The sequence below is a fragment of the Polypterus senegalus genome, chromosome 1 (assembly GCF_016835505.1).
Source record: "Polypterus senegalus isolate Bchr_013 chromosome 1, ASM1683550v1, whole genome shotgun sequence".
Taxonomy (NCBI): Eukaryota; Metazoa; Chordata; class Cladistia; order Polypteriformes; family Polypteridae; genus Polypterus; species Polypterus senegalus.
Genome location: NC_053154.1, coordinates 295597328 through 295618623, shown reverse-complemented (window position 1 = coordinate 295618623; position 21296 = coordinate 295597328).

The window sequence follows — 21296 nt, the reverse complement described above, 5'->3', positions numbered from 1 at the left end:
TGAACAGAATCAGCTTTCTAGAATTTCCTTACCTGGATTATTAAGCATGCATCGAGACATGGTAAAAAACTGTTTCAGTAACATCAAAGCACTGAAATGAAACATACAGATCAATATAATATTTTTTATTTTTTTAACCCATAAAAAAATATTTTTTTGTGAAAAAATGATAACCACGTCACCAAAAATGAGACAATACCATCAGAAAAGATTGCATTATACTTTCTATTTTACTGCACCAAGCTCTTTAAAGAAAAGTTGCTGTTTATTGACCGTGTCCAGTCTGCTGTAATACACTGTCACAGGGTGACCAAGAATGTATATTCTGTAACTTTAAACAAGTACCTTGCATTAACTTAACTCAAAATAATCATATGAAACTGTTGCTTCAATATTACTTTTAATAATAATAATAATAATAATAATAAATAAGTCTGTGTGATTGCCATTGTAGGTGACAAATGTGGTGGACTGGTATCCAAGCTAGGAGCCAGGAGGTACCCTTACCCGGACGGGAGACCCATAGAGAACATAAAGGCATCCCGGCCAAGAGAAGGAAGGAGGTCGTACCTGGACTAGGCGGCCCTAATAGTTAGACAGACATCCCAACCTTAACTGATGGTTCCTCACCTGGGTGGGAAGCCCCCAATAAATTGACAGGCATTCCGACTAGACATGGGCTTGATACCCTCCCTGGCCATGAGAGAAGAAGAGGACAGGGAAGGACTGTCTCTAGGGGATGTGTAATTCTGCCAGGCATTAGATGGCAGCAGCCCTCCATATCAGTGCCCATTAGGGAACCAGCAGGGAATGCTGGGAGTTGTAGTCCAGCAGCACAGCCCTGCTGAGGTCTGTGGGTGCTGTAGGACCCAGAAGTACTTCCATCGGGCAATGGCCCTGGCACCTAAAAATACTCAAAAAAAGGGACTACACTCCCTTATCCAGGTGATTTGGAGCTGGGTGTAAGGAAGACAACCCTCAACTGGAAGTGGGCAGTGCAGGGAGAGAGTATTGTGAAGAGAGAGGGAGAAAACCTGTACTTGTGCTTTTGGTGTTACTTTGGTGTTATTGTGTTGAATAAACACCTGTTTATTTGAACCCGGGACTGTGTTCGTGTGATCATGTTTGGGGTTTGGGGCTCGTTAACAGCCGGGTCATCACACCATATAGAGTATGGTGAAATTTTTCAGAACTTCAAAATTTTCTGTTTTTTTTTTTACTGATTTATAAATTTCCATATAGTTACAGTATTTGCATAAATAAATGCCCCCTTTTACCATATTGTTCCTGGTGACACCCACACCTTTTCACAGTGGGGGAAAAAACCTCAAACAGAGTTAGAAAATGTATTTTTCATCGAGTACTGAAGGTTTGTTGAGGGTATGGAAGCTGATTTATGGAGGATTATTTTTGATACATTGGAAAACCTGTATCACACCATACATCACAAAAGCACATTTTTCTTTTCCACTAAACAACATGCCATAACTGAACTCTTTTCATTGTATAAACTGAAATAGCATAAAGCAATTTTTTTGGTCCACTGTATTAATTCCAATGAGGAAACTATCTTTTTGCACAACCTTCGGAGGTCAGAGCAAAGGGCCAGCCATTGAAAAGAGCCCAGGAGCAATTTTAAGGTTATGGGTCTTACTCAAGGGCCCAATGGAGTAGGATGCCTTCTGGCAGTAAGGGATTAGAAACGGCAACCTTCCAGACACCAGCATAGATCCTTAGCTTCAGAGCCACTAGAGATGTGCATCCGGTACAAAAGAGTTTGGAAAAGGAACTAGAAGGGAAAGCAAATAGAGATATGGAGAAGTGGGGATTCGCAGTTGCTAAGGAGAGATGGAAGGGTTTGGGGATATTGGGGAATGGGAAGTAGGGCATTTACTGGGAAATGATCTTTAATGAATGTTTAATGGAAGCTGATCCAAAGATGATGATTTCAGTTATGAAAAGAAAATAAGTGAATATGAACGCTTTTCAAAAAGAATGCTTTTGTTATACCGTGTAATGGAACTGGATTTGTTATAACAGAAATAGTAATTCATTTGTGAGTGAAAATGTAATTAGTTTGAGCTCAAAATAAGAAAAAGTTGTTTTTTGCATTGTATTTTGTACTGTGTAAATAAAATGTCCTTTATATATAACAAAAACATGTTTATTATTGATTGCTGTTATTTTACTGATGCAAATTATATACTGGTCGGTGCTTCTGACAGCTTTTTTGATGGTTTAGTGACTGGCACATTTTTTTGCAGTGTGCTGTAAACAAACAACATTTATTTACTGTATAATTTACAAGTTCAAAAAGTTATACTGTAGGCCTAAAAATATTGTCACAATACTTTTTACAGTAACATTCCGGAAACCACAGCAACCATTTTTTTTGACTGTTAATGTAAATATTTTTTTACTGCTTAGTTTTGCTTCAACATATACCATATGTAAGCAAAGGTCTATGATACGGTTTGCATATTTGTAGCTAGAAATCCGCAAAGGGAGAAGATAAGTCACATATCTTAAAATACACTGCGAAAAATGCATATGCAAAAACTAAACAAAAAAAAACTCTAAATAGGAGCAGTTTTGATTTTATTTAGCAAAAAAATATGCTAATGGGGTAAACAAAATTTACTTGACAAGATTTCTTAAAGTAAGGCAAATAATCACAAATACAAATTTTTCGTTAAGTCAATAATTCTTACAATAAGGAAAACAGGACTTGATGTCATGATATAAGTATTTTTTACTTGCTTAGATTTCATTTTTTACAGTGTCATTTTTTATTCTTAAGCTTTCAACCCTAACTAAGAGTCATCATTTAAGGAAAATGATTAGACATACAGGAATCAAAGGAAATATACCATACAGCAAATGAGGAAGGGCACGGTAGATGGATGTAAGAGTGGGATGGAATAATAGGGTGGGGTTTGGAGAGTGTTGGTCATAAAGTCTTTTTTAATATGTAGTGTTATAGATGGCCGGTAGTTCAACCCGGCCAGGATGGCCAGAGAATGGAAGGATAGGGGAAGGCAGCTACTGCGAGATACTGCCTCCACCAAGACATTAGATGGCAGCTTCTCTGCAGTGTAGAGGTGCCCTGGATTCCTGCAGGGTACCATGGGATATTGTGGTGGACATCACAGCCCTCCTGGGTACCGTGGGTGCTGCCAGGGGACACTGTAGGACATTGGGTGACAAAGTTCTCGCCTAGCCTGGAAGTACTAGTAGGTCACGAGGACAGAAATCCAGAAGTGCTTCCGGGCTGAAGAAAACTAAAGCTCTCTTTCTGACCTGGAAGTACTGGCAAGTCATGTGAATGGAAGAACAGAAGCACTTCCAGATCAGACAATATATAATGAACAGCAGAACACCTAGAAGGCGAGCTACAGTTGGTTGGAGGTGGACGAAACTTACTGGGAGGAGTGGAGGAGAAAGAGAAAGAGGCGATTTGTGTTTGTGCTTGATTTACTTGCCTGTTTATTGTGGCTGTGGTGCTTGGAGGGCACTGTTTAAGAAGAAAAGAATTAAAAAATTACTTCTTGGTGCTTTTACCCTTTGTCCTGTGTGTCTGTCTGTTGCGTTTAAGGGGCAACAGCGACCTCTAGTATCCACAGTGGATGTTTTCTTTTTTAAGCCTGCATATGCTGGCTTCATGTCCAAATGTCTGTTGATGATGTTTCTGTTTGACAGCCACGATTCAGCCAGCTCTCTGGCACTTTTATTATTAGCCCTGAATTTTACTTCACTGTGTATGTACAGTATGTGTATATATCATAAACTGTGTGTCCTTCCTTCTTTCTTCATTACAATGTTCTTGTATGCTTGTTGAGATGTTTGTCTCATGTATACAGCTGGGCATGTACTGCATATCCCTTGAATGAAATGACTGCTTGATGTCAATGATTCATAGACATCACCAGGTGCTGAGGATCTTCTCTGGTGCTGCTCTGCTAAGCCTCTAATGCTGCCATCTTCAGCTCCTGCTTGTTTCAGGTGCTTCTCCCCATATGCTTTCTCTTTAGCATATTGAAGGCGTGCTCAATTGGATTTAAATAGGATAACTGGCTTGGCCTTTCAAGAATGTTCCCTTTTTTAGCTTTGAAAGACTCCTGTGTTGCCTTAACAGTATGATTGGGTTCATTATCTTGTTGTAGGCTGAAGTGTAGTCCAACGACTTTGGAGGCATTTACTGGAACCTGAGCAGATAAGATGTTTCTATACACCTCAGAATTCATGTCAGCAGTTACATCATCAATGAAGAGAAGTGTAACAATATGTGTGGTAGCCATACATACCCAAGCCATGACAGATGAGGTGGTATGCTTTGGATGTTGGGCAGTTCCTTTTCGTCTCCAATCTTTGCCCTTGCCATCACTCTGACACAGGTTCATCTTTGTCTCGTCTCTCCACAAGGCCTTTCTCCAGGATTCTGCAGAATCTTTAAAGTTATTTTTCTCATATACTGTATATCTGCCCATCCTGTTTTTGTGCCTAACTAGTGGTTTGCATCTTGCAGTGTGGCCTCTGTATTTCTGTTCATGAACTCTTCTGGGATAGCCGTCTCTGACATGCACACATCCGCTACCTGAAGACTGTGTATGATCTGTCTGACAGGCATTAAGGGCCTTTTCTTTACCCTCTTCTGTTATCAGCAGTGGAGGTCTACCTTGGCCTAACAGTCCCTTTGAGATTACTCAGCTCACCAGTGCGTTCTTTCTTCTTAATGATATTCCTGACAGTTGATTTAGGTAATCCAAATGTTTTAACAATGTCTCTAATGCTTTTATTCTTGTTTTTACACTCATGATGGCTTCTTTGACTTTCATTGGTACAGCTCTTGACCTCATGTGGTACAATGGCAAATTCAGACGGCAAAGGGTAGAAGCAGTCCGAGGTATGTTATGCCTGCACTGATAAAGTTATGAAACTCACCTGAGTAAACACAAACACCCATGACACCAATTTATAGTGCCCTGAAAAGGGAGGATCACATATAAAAAGTGTTGTCATTTCGACATGGTGTGCATGAAATGTATGCAATTACCCTTAAATTAAATTAATGTCCGCACTATGCACTTTAATATTCTCTGAATTGTTCGATTTGTAATTTTAAACTCTGGAGCAGAGAGGTAAATGAAGGAAAAAATATATATATCAAAATGTTTTGAGCTCAAAAGGGGATAAAATACAAAATAGTGGACCCTATTTTGTAAAACAGCAGGGATTATCTTGTTTGTACTAAAATAAATAGATTACAAGTTTGTGGTTAACAGAGTACAGTATATTCCTTGTTTTAGGGCCAAGACAACAATGATACTGAACAATGTAAAATGAAGTATTGTGCTATTATTGAAAACAATATACCATCAGAAATTCATTCTCACCTTATCAATGTCTACCAGGACCAGTCGTCTTTGTAGTGCACAGACAATGACAGCACAATACTTGATTGAGGGAAAATGGCCCTTTATTGCTGCTGTTTATGTAGAATAAGAAAAAACCTTTATTACAACCTAAAAATGCCTAGGCTGTAATAATTATAATCTCATGACATAAATGCAGTGAGACTAACATAATTGGCTCACAGCTGCAGAATACTGAGGAATACCGGTGAGCTTAACTTTGTGAGAAGATGTGATTGTCAGGTGAAAGCATGCAATGTTTCCATTTCATTGTATTTCTGCAGGGAGAAAGACAAGCTGGTCTCATGTCCTGAGCAGATTTTATTTCACCCTGAGCAGATAGCCGGCTGGTCCAGACATAATACTCTCAAGCAAGACAGAGAAAATTACAGGTTAAAAAAATCATCTTTGCTTCCCATTTCCCAGTTGCCCAGCTGTTTCTGTCAAATTAGATCCATCTTTGTTATATTTACCAAAGTGAACTGTAGCTGAGAATAGCATGTGTAAAAGAACATGTAAATTTGATTTTCTTTTGAAAAGTAGAGTCACTTTACAGCTGACATGCAGGAATGTTTTTGCATTTTTATTTCATTCTGCACTAAAGAATAGGGAGCAAATGTGATTACAGTGATGCTTCAGCTTAATTGGCACTGCAGGCTGGTCTTCAAGTGTTTGAATGTTGTTTCTCTTCGAGCGTTGGAATTCACAAATGATGTGTTTCTATCCACTTCGTTTCACTCTTGTATAGTTGGTTCTTGCAGTGTTACACCAGCACGGTGTTCGTGTTTTGTAGGTTTGTATCAAGCTGAAATGACTACTTTTTGGATCCAGCTGGGGAAAACATACTAATGATTTTATAGGCTATGTACATTAAACCGTAATATTTGTTATTAGGTGTTATTATTTCACGAACAGTAGCATAATTGCAACAGGCTGTTGATGCTGTATGAAGGGAGCAAACCCTCAACAATTCCTCCATACTTGCTTTATTTCAGTAAAAATCATGGGAAGCTGGCATTTCACAATTTCAGTATATTTTATTTTGGATAAATACAGCTTGCGAATTAATGTTTGTGTATAGATCCATGTCAACTCAGGTATGAGAGATCTGAAGACAAAGTGCTTGAATATGACATTCTTTGTCTGCTGGAAATACCTCTCAAGGGCAGCCAAGATGGTGGCAGTGTACTTTTTCTGTTCCTCCATCAAGTGCAGATTATGTCAGTAGATGTGTCTACACTTACTACCCATTATTCGCCTCAGGGTGGCTGCTTGTACCTCTGCTGGTCTCTCATGCAGTCTGGTGGCTAACATTAAGTCCTGAAATTCCTCCTTGAAGATCTCTCAGTTCGTAGCCAAGTTGCCTAACATCTGCATCTCGGCTGGAGGTGGTATGGTATCAAACTGCTCTTTATACAGCCTCCACTTAATCCAAAATGCTGCTGCAAGAATGATTACAAGAACAACAATATACAAACATATAACTCCAGCTTTTAAATCCTTACACTGGCTCCTAGTTAAGTTTAGGGCATATAAAGCCACAAATGGTCATGGTCAGGTTTATTTATCTGAACTTATCATGAGTTACAAACCAGAGCGCACATTAAGGTCTCAAGATGCCGGTCTGCTTATGATTCCAAGGATTCATAAAATAACAGTGGGAGGTCGAGCTTTTAGTTACAGGGCCCCTAAACTGTGGAATGGTTTGCCTGCTTTTATAAGAGATGCCCCTTCGGTCTCAGCCTTTAAATCCCGGCTGAAGACTCACTACTTCAGTTTAGCATACCTTGACTAGAGCTGCTGATTAACTATGCATACAGCATCTCTGTTGTTAGTCATTAGCACTAAAACAGAAGAACTATGATAGTTATACAGTAATTTGTTACTAACCCTCACCTATTCTGTTTCTTTTCTCGGTACTAAAATGTGGCACTTGGTGCCACTGCCCACCTGCCAAGTTGTTTTGCCTGCCTATGGTAAAGTCATCTCTGATGGAGGATCGCAGGAATCATCGGGTAGAGGGGTCCTTTAATTGGATTGGCTGGCCCAGCACTAACTCAGCAGTGGAATAGCCAATTGGGGGAGGCAGCTTGATGCCCGAGATCTCCAGGACTCTAAATAAATCCAAATCATATTATGTGATATCATCTACTGTTAAATTCTGATCTGTACTTGTAATATTTGTATTTTACTATTATGCTGTTGAGAATTAATTGTGTTCTGTTTTGTGTATTGTATTGTATTGATCCCCTTCTTTTTGACACCCACTGCACACCCAAACTACCTGGAAAGGGGTCTCTCTTTGAACTGCCTTTCCCAAGGTTTCTTCCATTTGTTTCCCTACTAGGATTTTTTTTTTGGGGGGGGGAGTTCCTTGTCTTCTTAGAGAGTCAAGGTTGAGGGGCTGTCAAAAGGCAGGCCTGTTAAAGCCCATTGCGGCATTTCTTGTGTGATTTTGGGCTATACAAAAATAAATTGTATTATATTTTATTGTATGGCGTTCGTGTACATGGTTGCTTGGTTATAAAGTATTTTTCCAATGGCTTTTCAGCTGGATATGTACTCGATTTGTCGTAAAATCGGCCTGGTTGCGGTTCACAATCCTGACACCATGTTTATGCATATAAGCCAGGTGGAGCCGTTTTCCACAAGCCAACTCTGACTGCTTTATTCAGACTGTCAGTGTCAAGCAATCAATTGCCAACAGGACACACCATCCTTTTTATATGGTGTCTGCCACTAAGTGGCAGCATAACTCCTTAACACTGTGGTCCACACTAACAGCCCAGAGACGTAAGAGTTGCCTCCAAGAATAAGTGAATCTTTTGCTTTCATGATTTGACTGATTTCCTGAATAACCCAACCTATCTAACATCAAAACTCATTGTCTTAAAAACCTTTGATATAAATGTCATTTTTTTGTATAGTGTTGAAATGAAGATGTCAAAGAAAAACTGAGATTTTATATCAAAATAGTGTTGAGTTGTTATGAAATATTGGTTGTTAAAAGGGAACTTTACCAAACAAATCTATGTCTGGTACTTTAAGGGCTACTCCAAAGTTAAAGACTGGGTTGTTCAATTTTAGGACATTTTAGCACAGAAGACGTCAGAGATCAAATGAAGTGACAATCCCAGAAAATATGGATACCATTCATTTCATGATCTGAAGGACTGAAGAATTTTTACTAAAAAGATATCAGAGAGCCTGGAACATACATCAGGAATGTCTACATTATTGATGAGAGATCTTAGACATGAGGAAACTCTCAGCCAAATGGGTTCCCAAATGCCTCAATGTTGAAGAAGCATGTTTGATTGGTTGCTTCACAGGCCATTGTGGACCATTTCAGGAGGGATCCTACAGGATTTTTGAATTGGCTTGTTACTATGGAAGAAACTTGGATCCATATGTACGAAACCAAAGAACAATCTGAAGAATGGAGACACAGTGGTTCCCAGCAACAACAGAAGTTCAAGACATAGGAGGTAGGTGATGAATTCTGTCTTCTGGAAATGTTCTTGTTGACAACCTGGAAAAAGGTGCAACCATCACTGCACAATACTACATATCACTTTTGGACAAGCTGAAGCAGGAATTGGTCTCCAAACATTAAGACAAGATTTCAAAAGGAGTCTTGTTTCTTCAGGGGAATGCCTCACCTCATGCTGCTCCTATCACGCAGCAGAAAATCTGAGCTATGAAGTGCTGAAACACTCACCTTCTCACCTAACGTGGCCTGTTCTGTGTATCACCTGTTCCCTAACCTCAAGAAACATCTGAGGGAGACAAAGTAAGCATTTAGGAGGCCACATCAGCTGCTAATGAGTAGTTTGCAGCACAATCACTAGAGTTCTTCTTTGACAGGTTGAAGAAGTTGCAGCTTCAAAGTAATAAGTGCATTGAGTCATGGGAGAATGCGTTGTGTAAATAAAATGTGACAAAACTATACCTCATTGTTTTCTTTAAAAAAGACTTATCTGCTCCCCTCATATATGCACAAAATGAGATGATAAGTGTTAGGGATTATCCTTTAAGTAACAGCTGAGATAACTCCTTTATTCAACAGACCTGAAGGAGCACTCACATATTAACTGACTTCAAAATGATAAACACCACAGATACAGGAGGGCTTGAATTGGTGAACACTGAGACAATTTGCATAACAAAATTGTAAAATTACACTACATCATTTACACCAATCGAAAAAAAGAGAATAGAATAGTCTATCTTACACTATATACCATTTTGGGCATGGATAATACAGTTAATGAAAGAGTTAAATACTTTAAACGTAACATTTGATCATGTGATATCACCAGTGCCATCTGCCCGTGGTTTCTTTCCTGCCTTGTGCCCTGTGCTGGCTGGGATTAGCTCCAGCAGAACCCCATGACCCTGTAGTTAGGATATAGTGGGTTGGATAATGGATGGATGGACATTGAACTGGACTTGGCAAAAATGTGGTAAGACAATATTGATTTACAAGGAAATTTAGCAAGACTGAGGACAGTGGGATACAAAGACATGATCGCAAGTTGATAACCAACTTATTATTCCAACTCAATACCATAAAGGGCTATACAAAATCAAAGTAACAAAACAGGCAAAAATTACAAAACAATATACAGTGTTTGAAAAAACTAACAGCAAAAAATTGCTATCAAATAAGAAAGCAAAGATCAAAACAACACACTCTTATATTACTGCATAAGAATATTATGAGACCATGGGTCTCATGGAGACACAGACAGGGTGTCTCCCGATGCTCTGGCCGCAGCTTAAGGAGAAGCCTGTGAATACTGCATGGGGCACACATTTGCCCGTTTCACTTTGCAGACAGCAGTTTTTCTAAGGAGACATATATAAATAAGAATCTTTAACAAACAAGGATCTATTCACTGAGGGTTAGGGGTAGGGTTCACTGAGGGTTTCACAAGGTTTTTATTTCTTTTTCTTCTCGCTGGCATGTTTTGCACATATGCACATGCGGGGTGCCTTCAACAGTTTTAAACATGGCGTGTGTTTGCATTGGTATGTGGAAGGTTGAGTACTGGGGGTGGGGGCAGTTTGGTGTCTGTGTAGGTCTAGACTAGTGTCTATAGTGCTATATGAGTAACAGTTAAGTCTGTTAGTGATAGTTTTGGTTTCATTTTTTCCATTGTTGTGTTGAATGTCATGTTGTCATACTCCCCCTGCAAGGATAAGAATGACAATGCCTATTGGGGTAGACTTGGAGATGGGATAGCTTCATAATTTAAGTTCCAAGGGGCCAAGGAGGGATGTCGATTAACTGCACTTCGTTGTAGTGTATTAAAAAAAAAAAACAATATCGACTCCTGTTGTTTATGAGCAAGTCATTATTGTTTTGCTTAGGGGAAAGGCTGCTTCTTTTTTTATTGTAAATAGTATTTAATGCTGCTAAGCCCTTATTTTCTTATCGTAAGAGGGTAGCCTTGATACTCTTCCTGGATAATTTGTTTTTTTTGTTTTGAGACACAGATTTTAGTGTTTTTTTGGGACATGGCATTCTCTTCACTGTATGTATTTTTGCACCTTGAGAGTGCAGGAGGAGGATTATTTAATAATAAACTGCAGCTTCTTTCATTTTAACATCTCTGTATTTTTTATGTCAACAACAGTCACAGTTGGTCCTGATTACTAACAGCCCACCTGCTCCCATATAAAGAACAAACTACAGTAGTTAAGTCTGCAGATGATACCAAGCTAAGTGTGTTAGTAGATAATCTAGAATGTAAGCAGAATATAGAATGAAAGTAAGGTAACATCACTTCACAAGAGACCCACCAAATGAAAAGGGCAGCTCAGTTATAGGACGCACTCTGCACCCCCTGGAGGCTATAGCAGAGAAGAGAATTAAAGCCAAACTGAGAGCCATTATGAACAATGCTGCATGTCCTCTCTATGACGCACCAACACTGAGGACTTTTAGTCAACAAATCATTCAGCAAAAGTGTGTCAAGAAACGGTATGGGGGCTCCTTCATACCAAAAGCAATACACCTGCATAATGCCTCACTGGGACTTTGACAGCCAAGTCTGAATTTTTAATAATTAAGAAATATAATTATTAAAAAAATAATATAATTTTATAGTAATTCCAATTTCTGTTCAGACCAAAGTGTGTGTGTATATTTATTTATTTATCTATCTATCTATTTATGTATTTATTTAATTAAAAAGCTTCTGTAAAAAGCCAGATATCTCCCTGAGGACAAATAAAGTTCTATCTATCTATCTAATGCATTGAACCATTACAGAGGCACTGGGACAGCATACAGCCTTGGGCAGATCTGTGGTAAATGACATGTAATGTATTCAAACTAACAGTATTACTTGCAGGAAGTAATCTTAGATTTGAATACACAATGGGAGGTCTGAAACTTAAAAATACACCTTATGGGAAGGATTTAGGAGGACTTGACACTATCAGTTGCCAGACAGTGTTCAGAAGCCATTAAGAGGGCTAACAGAAAGTCAGGTTATATGGCATAAGTGCAAGTCAAAAGGATGTTATGCTTGGTTTATATAACACACAAGTGAGGCCATCTTGTCTTGAAGTGTTCAAGTCTTGAAGATGGCAAAGGCCTTCTTGTCTTCAAGTCTAGAACTGATGACTGGGAAAGCAAGAACTTTTTAGAATAGCGTGGCATAAAATCACCCACGAAAAGGAGGTTAAATCCTTGCGAGCCATGGCATTGGCACTACACTTAACTACATTATTATTCATATTTTGACTTTTATTTACTTACAGTACATCTACAAACCATGCAGCACTTATGACAATGTGGCATAGATACTGCAGCCTTCAAATATAAGGAGTGCTTGAAAGCACCTTTGTGGACTACGTAGCGTCATCAAATAGAAAATTGTACATACAGTGCATCACTGCCTGCAATGCACATATACTGTACACACCAGACAAAACCACCCAGGATTCCTTAAACAAGCTAAATACGTTGTTTTTTTAATCCCCAATGGATTTTTGCTCCTTAAGGCCAGAAGACAATCTCTTTAATGTAAATTGAAACACTGTAGCTCAGTTGAATATAATGATGTCTGAGTTTGTGTCCCACAAAAGGAGTAACAGAATATACCAATTGTAATGTACTGTAATGATCTGTACAGTTATTCCTCATTATAAGTTTTATTCAACAGCCATTCTCAAAGCGACTTATCATTTAAAATTTTACATACAATTACATACATCTCCCTATTTATAAAATCCAATGTCTGTCTGTCTGTATGTCTGTCTGCTTTTTACGAGAGAACTATGTAACGGATTTAAATTGCTTAAACATTTTGGTTGATTTTGCGACTTCTCTCATCGCGGTAAGAATCATAGTTTGCTTGCAGGAGCGATATATTCGCACATATCCGAGACAGGGGCTGTGGGCTGAGAGGAGGGGGAAGAGTGACGTCAGGAGGAGTGGGAAGCCGGATAGGGCCTTCCTCTGTTCGAGTCGGCATTTGTAGTAATTTAAAATATCTTCATCAATGCCAGGTAAATCAAAAATAAAAAATAACATTGTTATTAACCAAAGAATCTTAAAATAAAGACTTTTTTATGCAAAATATATCTATTATCTCAAAAAATGTACTCAGCGAGAAATAATATGGAAAGCACAGTTTTATTGCCTGCCCTCAATACTTCAGCATAAAAATCTGACAAAGGACCTGGCAGTTTCTTGCAAAGTCACACTGAAGAAGAAAAATTAAGGCCACCGTATCTCTTAAAGACAATTCATGGAATATGGGTGCAAATTGACTTATTATACAACAAAGTCTTCTTGACCCACTTAATTTGAAATGTATTCACTAAACTACTCCATCCTGTAGCAGAAATTCTGCAAAATGAGTTTAAGTGATTACTAGGAAAGTGCTAAGTTAACAATGTTACAAATCTGTCTGTCATTAAAGTCATTAACAACAGAAATGTGTCATTTTCTATTTTAAGTGATACAACACATTCCTTGTGGATTACTTAATAATAAGCAATAGCCTCTACAGCTTAATTGAACAGGCGTCTAATTGGAATTTTTTTGTATCTTTTGGTCGTTGGGTTAGATTGAATGATCCCGTAAACCAGTTTGTTTGCACCACATATGGAGAATGGACAGATGTTAATTAACTGACTTTTAAATTTTGTGATCAATTATCGCGTTCTCTTCTCACCTTTCTTTTCTGGTGCCCAGAATTTGGCTTCCACATTTCAATTAAGCAAAATAATGATATATATATATATATATATATATATATATATATATATATAGTGGGATGCCAAAGTTTGGGCAACCTTGTTAATAGTCATTATTTTCCTGTATAAATCGTTGGTTGTTACGATAAAAAATATCAGTTAAATACACACACAGTGATATTTGAGAAGTGAAATTAAGTTTATTGGATTTACAGAAAGTGAGCAATAATTGTTCAAACAAAATCAGGCAGGTGCATAAATTTGGGCACCACAAAAAAGAAATGAAATCAATATTTAGTAGATCTGCCTCTTGCAGAAATTACAGCCTCTAAATGCTTGCTGTAGGTTCCAATGAGAGTCTGGATTGTGGTTGAAGGTATTTTGGACCATTCCTCTTTACAAAACATCTCTAGTTCATTCAGGTTTGATGGCTTCCGAGCATGGATAGCTCTCTTTAACTCACACCACAGATTTTCAATTATATTCAGGTCTGGGGACTGAGATGGCCATTCCAGAACGTTGTACTTGTTCCTCTGCATGAATGCCTTAGTGGATTTTGAGCAGTGTTTCGGGTCGTTGTCTTGTTGAAAGATCCAGCCCCGCGCAGCTTCAGCTTTGTCACTGATTCCTGGACATTGGTCTCCAGAATCTGCTGATACTGAGTGGAATCCATGCGTCCCTCAACTTTGACAAGATTCCTGTACTGGCCACACAGCCCCACAGCATGATGGAACCACCACCATATTTTACTGTAGGTAGCAGGTGTTTTTCTTGGAATGCTGTGTTCTTTTTCCTCCATGCATAACGCCCCTTGTTATGCCCAAATAACTCAATTTTAGTTTCATCAGTCCACAGCACCTTATTCCAAAATGAAGCTGGCTTGTCCAAATGTGCTTGAGCATACCTCAAGCGGCTCTGTTTGTGCTGTGGGCGGAGAAAAGGCTTCCTCTGCATCACTCTCGCATACAGCATCTCCTTGTGTAAAGTGCGAATGGTTGAACGATGCACAGTGACTCCATCTGCTGCAAGATGATGTTGTAGGTCTTTGGTGCTGGTCTGTGGGTTGACTCTGACTGTTCTTACCATTCGTCGCTTCTGTCTATCCAAAATCTTTCTTGGTCTGCCACTTCGAGCCTTAACTTGAACTGAGCCTGTGGTCTTCCATTTCCTCAATATGTTCCTAACTGTGGAAACAGACAGCTTAAATCTCTGGGACAGCTTTCTGTATCCTTCCCCTAAACCATGATGGTGAACAATCTTTGTCTTCAGGTCATTTGAGAGTTGTTTTATGACCCCATGTTGCTACTCTTCAGAGAAAATTAAAGGAGGAGGGAAACTTACAATTGACCCCCTTAAATACTCTTTCTCATTATAGGATTCACCTGTGTATGTAGGTCAGGGGTCACTGAGCTTACCAAGCCAATTTGAGTTCCAATAATTAGTTCTAAAAGTTTTGGAATCAATAAAATGACAACGGTGCCCAAATTTATGCACCTGCCTGATTTTGTTTGAACAATTATTTCACACTTTCTGTAAATCCAATAAACTTCATTTCACTTCTCAAATATCACTGTGTGTGTCTCCTATATGATATATTTAACTGACATTTTTTATCGTAACAACCAACGATTTAGACAGGAAAATAATGACTATTAACAAGGTTGCCAAAACTTTTGCATCCCACTGTGTATATATATATTACACTTTTTAAAAACCACACTTATATTAAGTTAAAAAGTGTACTAAAAAGTAAAAAAATAAGTCTCTCATACTTGTAAAATCTCATCACTTGTAAAATAAAAGGTGGGCACTTTTACAAGTGATGTATGAGAGACTTATTTTTTACTTTTTAGTACACTTTTTAACTTAATATAAGCATGGTTTTAAAAAGTATTTTTTTATATATATTATTTTCAACTTTTTAGTCTTGGGTTTGTTTTAGTATAATTTTGTAATCAATATTTTAACACTTCCTTTAATATTTCTATCCATTACTAGCACCACCTATTGGTGAAATATTTAACTATTCTTCATATGAAAATTTCATTTAATTACGTAACATGGATTAATTGATCAATTAGTGAAACTGGTTATTGATTCATATACTGTCATCGGAAGTGAGTAAGTGTGCAAAATTTAAAGTCATTTGGCCAATAGGAAGTGGGTTAAATATCGATTACAAGATTTGTACCAGACAACAAAACAAGTGAAGTTAAAATAAGTGTGGTAATAATAAAATAAAATAAAATAAAATGAAGGTGCATGTAATGATGTCTACAAGTGTGTGGATTTTACAACCTTATGATTCAAGTGTGTGAGGAATGGGCTGAACCATTCTGGCTAGAGGAGATGGGGGAGATACAATAACAATATAGACACAGCCTAGATTGCTACTTTTGCAATAAATAAAGTAAATAAATAGTTTTTACATTTTAATTAATCTTTAAAATCTAGTTTCAATAACTGGCTAATAAAAACCTCCTGTAATGGTACCTCTGGCAATGTGTCTCATTGAAAGTTGGAAAGACCACATTATTCTAAAGTCACAGATTGCTGCTAAGACCCACACATGGCCACAGTGCAAGATGCCTCCACAAAAATTGAAAATTGAAATGAAAACAGAGAAAAATGCAGGTTAGAAATTATTGCAAATTTATAAAGTATATGATATTACATTAGACATAAAATCTATTAGAACTGGCACACATAAAGAAATACAACTATGAAAAAAAAACTTATAAACATGGGTATTTACGAGATTTTTTTAAATGTTTCACACTATTAGCCTGGCATATCATTATTGGTAATGTATTCCTGATTTTAGGTGTGTAACAGCAAAAGGCCGCCTCACTACTTAGCTCTTTGAAAAATAAGCAAACCAGTATTTAAAGATATACAATTAGGTCAGGTAATATAAGGCAACAGGCACTCCTAAACACACAGAGGGGCCAGATTATTCAGCTATACCATTAGAAGTATTTTAATACCTTAAAAGCCCTAACAAGCTATATAATGGAACAAAAAGGAGAAATACTGTACAAGATGGGGCTACTTCAAGGAGAGTTCCAGAAGTGTATTTGCTGAGATCTGCAAACAAATGTATTTCAGAAACAACAGAATATTGCCAATATACAAGACGTGTCGATTGAATGTTGATGTAGCTGAGTCAAATGAGTCAAGTGACATTGTGAACACATTAAAGCTTCTGATGATCTATTCCAGAATTCAGTTAACACTGTCTAACTACAGGTATTTGTGATACATTTTAAGGCTTTATGAACATTTTTAGGGTGAGTTTTTATGGCACAGCCATTGAAGACACCATTTCATGAGCAACCAAGTAAAGCTGTGGCTTTCGTTAGGAGTCTCCATAGCAAGTTAGTGGTGCAGAGTTCTGAATAAAGCAAGTCAAAAACTTTTAGAGACTTGAAACATGAGAAGTTATCAGTGATGACTAAGGTATTGATTTCTCTGTACAGAAATAGCAGAATCATATTGATTCCAGGCATTACTACTATTTCAGTGAGATGGACGAATCTGTGGCTTTTTGGATACCCACCACATCCAGCTTGCCTCTTATTCATCTGAAAGGTCATTTCACTCTTGTGTGTTTGATTCATGCCTGGCCAGTAATTTGCAGAATGTCAATTTGTGAGTCCAATAAACAAATAAAGGTCCTTCTCATTGTGATGCCTGAATGGATCTCCACCATTTCCTTTCACAGTCTAGTAATGATGATGATGCAACACCAGCCAGAATTGTTTATTCCTATTTGTGTTGTTGCATTCTGGGGCTCAACACAATATCATTGAGACAAAACAAATGCAGGCTTAATTTCTCTTAGTATTCCTACTGGCCTCTAAATGAAGCTGAGCCTCCAAAATCTAGATTCAAGCATCTCTTGGAACTAGAAAGCAATATCAGCCTTTCCCTAAAGTCAAAAGTCCAAAAGAATACTTCAAAAAATCTCAAAAACGAGTCATACAGTACAGATGTTCTTAGTATTTTTTTTGCCACATATTTTTTAGATTATTAATTTTGCCATATTTGGAAAGTCTGTACTTCAGGAATTCTCCATGCATGGTTATTATTACATAAGATATACAATTTCTAGGAATGTTCATGCTCTTTTAAAGCCACCAGTTTGTAGTCAACACCATTCAATATTGTGGTTTCATTGAAAAAAACTTTGTGTGTAATTCTGATATGGTTGGGGGTAAAAGAACTTCAGCAATTCCTCTTTAAATTCAAGTTTAATTTAGCATTTTAGGTACGATGACAGCATCACAATCTTTATGGTTTTGACCTCAGAAACATTACAGACTTAACAGTTCATCCCCGGGTTTGTAAAACCAATTTTGACTGCAAGGTTTCTCTTAATATCAGTACAGGCATTATGGACATTGGCAAACCTTTGGTACACAATACATAATAAATTCCTTTATATTTAGAGAATTTATTTAACAAAATGAAACAGCCAAAGCAAAGGTGAATCAAAAAGGGCGATGCCTAAAAGACAAACCAGAGCAAAACAATGCTTTATGTGAATCCAGAAGTCATAAACATTAAAAAAATTAACAAACAGAAATAATTCAAAAGCACTTATAAGAAATAATGACCCCATGAGAGACAATAACCCTTATCCCTGAATATACAGGCTAAGAGTAATTTCTCAGCTGTGACATCGGGGGCCCTGCCCCCTGCAGTTACACCTACAGGACACAAGACACAAAATTAATTAAAATAGAACAAGCATAAGTAAAATACAACAAAATCAATTAATAATATATGATTAATCAACTCAAAAAAGAAAATCACAATCAATAAAAATGACTCATAAATAAAAAAATCCTGTGTATGGACCTGCTTGAAATTATCATGGAGCATAAGGCAAAGTGAGAGTGAGTGAGAAGGTACGAAGATCTTCATACTGATACAATGGATTTTGTAGTTTATAAAAATTAAAAACTATATTGATCTAACAAAGATAAGGTCACTAAGGGTGGCAATAGTCACTAATGGGAAGCATACAGCTGAGGTGCCTATGGAGGAAGGTAGACATACAGGAAACTATTTGTGAAATCTGAGACTTTAAGGGCTTACACATAGCACAGAGTTACAGGGACATGGAAGAGAACTGGAAAAAGCTCTAGTTTGGTGTTTCCATACTGTAAGCAAAGATAATGACTCCATGTCCCCAGAACTTATTTGAGGTCTTGGCCCAGGTGTAAACCTGGGAGGAAGTTTCAAACATCATGCTAGATGGCCTAGAAACCAAGAGTTTGTACACTAACTAACTATTGTGAGGAAGAGGGTAAGGGCTGAGAGAGAACCAGAGAATGTCAGAGAGAGTGAGAAATGCACGATGAGAAGAACGGTGTGGTATGTGATAAGAAGGCAAGAGGTTGGGAGCCTTCCTATAAAACAGATGGAAAATTACTTTTCATAAAATATAGATATCGATGTTTGGTATTCTGAATCTCCTTAGAATTATCTTGGTGTTGGGTGACACCAGATGGGCACTTTTTTTAGAAATTTTTCCAACATCATTTCCAAGGAATCTATTGGTTATATCTATGCTTTATTTCAAAGAGTTATAGATGATTGGGGAGATGCAATTCTTGATGCCATCAACACAAGTGTATAATGGTCAGCATGTGTAATCCCCTGGGATTTTAGATTTGTCTTTTATCCAATCTGCGATTCGATTTGATTTTTATCCAATCTTTAAAGGAATAAACCAACAAAAGACAGCATATGCTGGTAAGAAGATGTCCTTAACTAAGCTTAACCTGCAGGAGTTGGGAACATTGCTGGTGAAGCTTAGCAAGATGAGATTGACTTTGTCTTATATCCCTCACTTCTGAGAGCCATGTTATGTGGCAGCCATAAAACAGAATCTCTTTCGTCATTATTTTTTTTTTATAAACTTTTTAATGAATGTTATTAATGAATAATGTTAAGATTTAGCCTCTGGCTTGCTTCTTTTTACTGTAATTTTTTAAATGAATTTTTAAATTGAACTGATGATTTGTGGCTGTCATTGCAAACTGAAGGTTCATACTGCCTTTGACTGCCTTTTCAGATAATCTGCAAGCTTGAGAGATGTCACAGGGTGAACACAGTGGATCTAAAGGTACCTACTATACAACATGAGTACTTAAGGATTGTAAAGTGAGAAATATTAAATACTCTGGTACTGGGTAGCATTGTCCTCACTACTGCCAAAGGAGCTATCTCACACCTTATTGGAGGAGCAGGTTGTCAGAAGGATGGAGAGGGCTACACTCCAGAGCGAGGATAAATGTAAGGTGGAAAGGATTCAAAATTGGCCAACTTTCATATAACAAGGAATGTCTGCTTACTTTTTAAGATGAAGGAACATTTATATCTCATGGGGAATTACAGCCAGTTCAGGTACTGTAGCATATTTGTTACCACAGCGAACCAGCTTAAACCTCCTATTTCAGTTGCTTTAAGTGCTGGATGGGTTTCATCTCATACATTCAGAGAGAGTGGAAAAAACAAATGACGATCAGAAAACTTAATGTGAATTAGAAATAGTAGATGTAAGCTCATAACAGTTAAAGCTGGTAAGTGCGATCCAGCCTTTCAAATGCATGATTAAATTCATCCATGTTACTGCCTAGGAGGGGGCTGCAACATCCTGTTGATGTTTATTTATAAACTCGGCAACTCTGACATCAAGACTCTATTGGTGATTTATTCTGAACAGATTTGTAACAGCATGTTCCTTTTGTGGACGCAACAAGCTAGACCTGCTGTATTCAGATGTTAATGCCTGCAAATGGTCATCTGGACAGGCCTGGGCATCTTACTGCCACCTACAAGCCTGTTATTGACAGCAGCAGCTCTCCAGCATCCCAGTCAGAATTTTTTATGTGTGTTTGGGGGTTTGTTGTTTGTCATATTATTTACAGTGGTGTGAAAAACTATTTGCCCCCTTCCTGATTTCTTATTCTTTTGCATGTTTGTCACACAAAATGTTTCTGATCATCAAACACATTTAACTATTAGTCAAATATAACACAAGTAAACACAAAATGCAGTTTTAAATGATGGTTTTATTATTTAGGGAGAAAAAATCCAAACCTACATGGCCCTGTGTGAAAAAGTAAGTGCCCCCTTGTTAAAAATAACCTAACTGTGGTGTATCACACCTGAGTTCAATTTCCGTAGCCACCCCCAGGCCTGATTACTGCCACACCTGTTTCAATCAATAAATCACTTAAATAGGAGCTGCCTGACACAGAGAAGTAGACCAAAAGCACCTCCAAAGCTAGACATCATGCCAAGATCCAAAGAAATTCAGGAACAAATGAGAACAGAAGTAATTGAGATCTATCAGTCTGGTAAAGGTTATAAAGCCATTTCTAAAGCTTTGAGACTCCAGCGAACCACAGTGAGAGCCATTATCCACAAATGGGAAAAACATGGAACAGTGGTGAACCTTCCCAGGAGTGGCCGGCCGACCAAAATTACCCCAAGAGCGCAGAGCGACTCATCCGAGAGGTCACAAAGACCCCAGGACAACGTCTAAAGAACTGCAGGCCTCACTTGCCTCAATTAAGGTCAGTGTTCACGACTCCACCATAAGAAAGAGACTGGGCAAAAACGGCCTGCATGGCAGATTTCCAAGACGCAAAC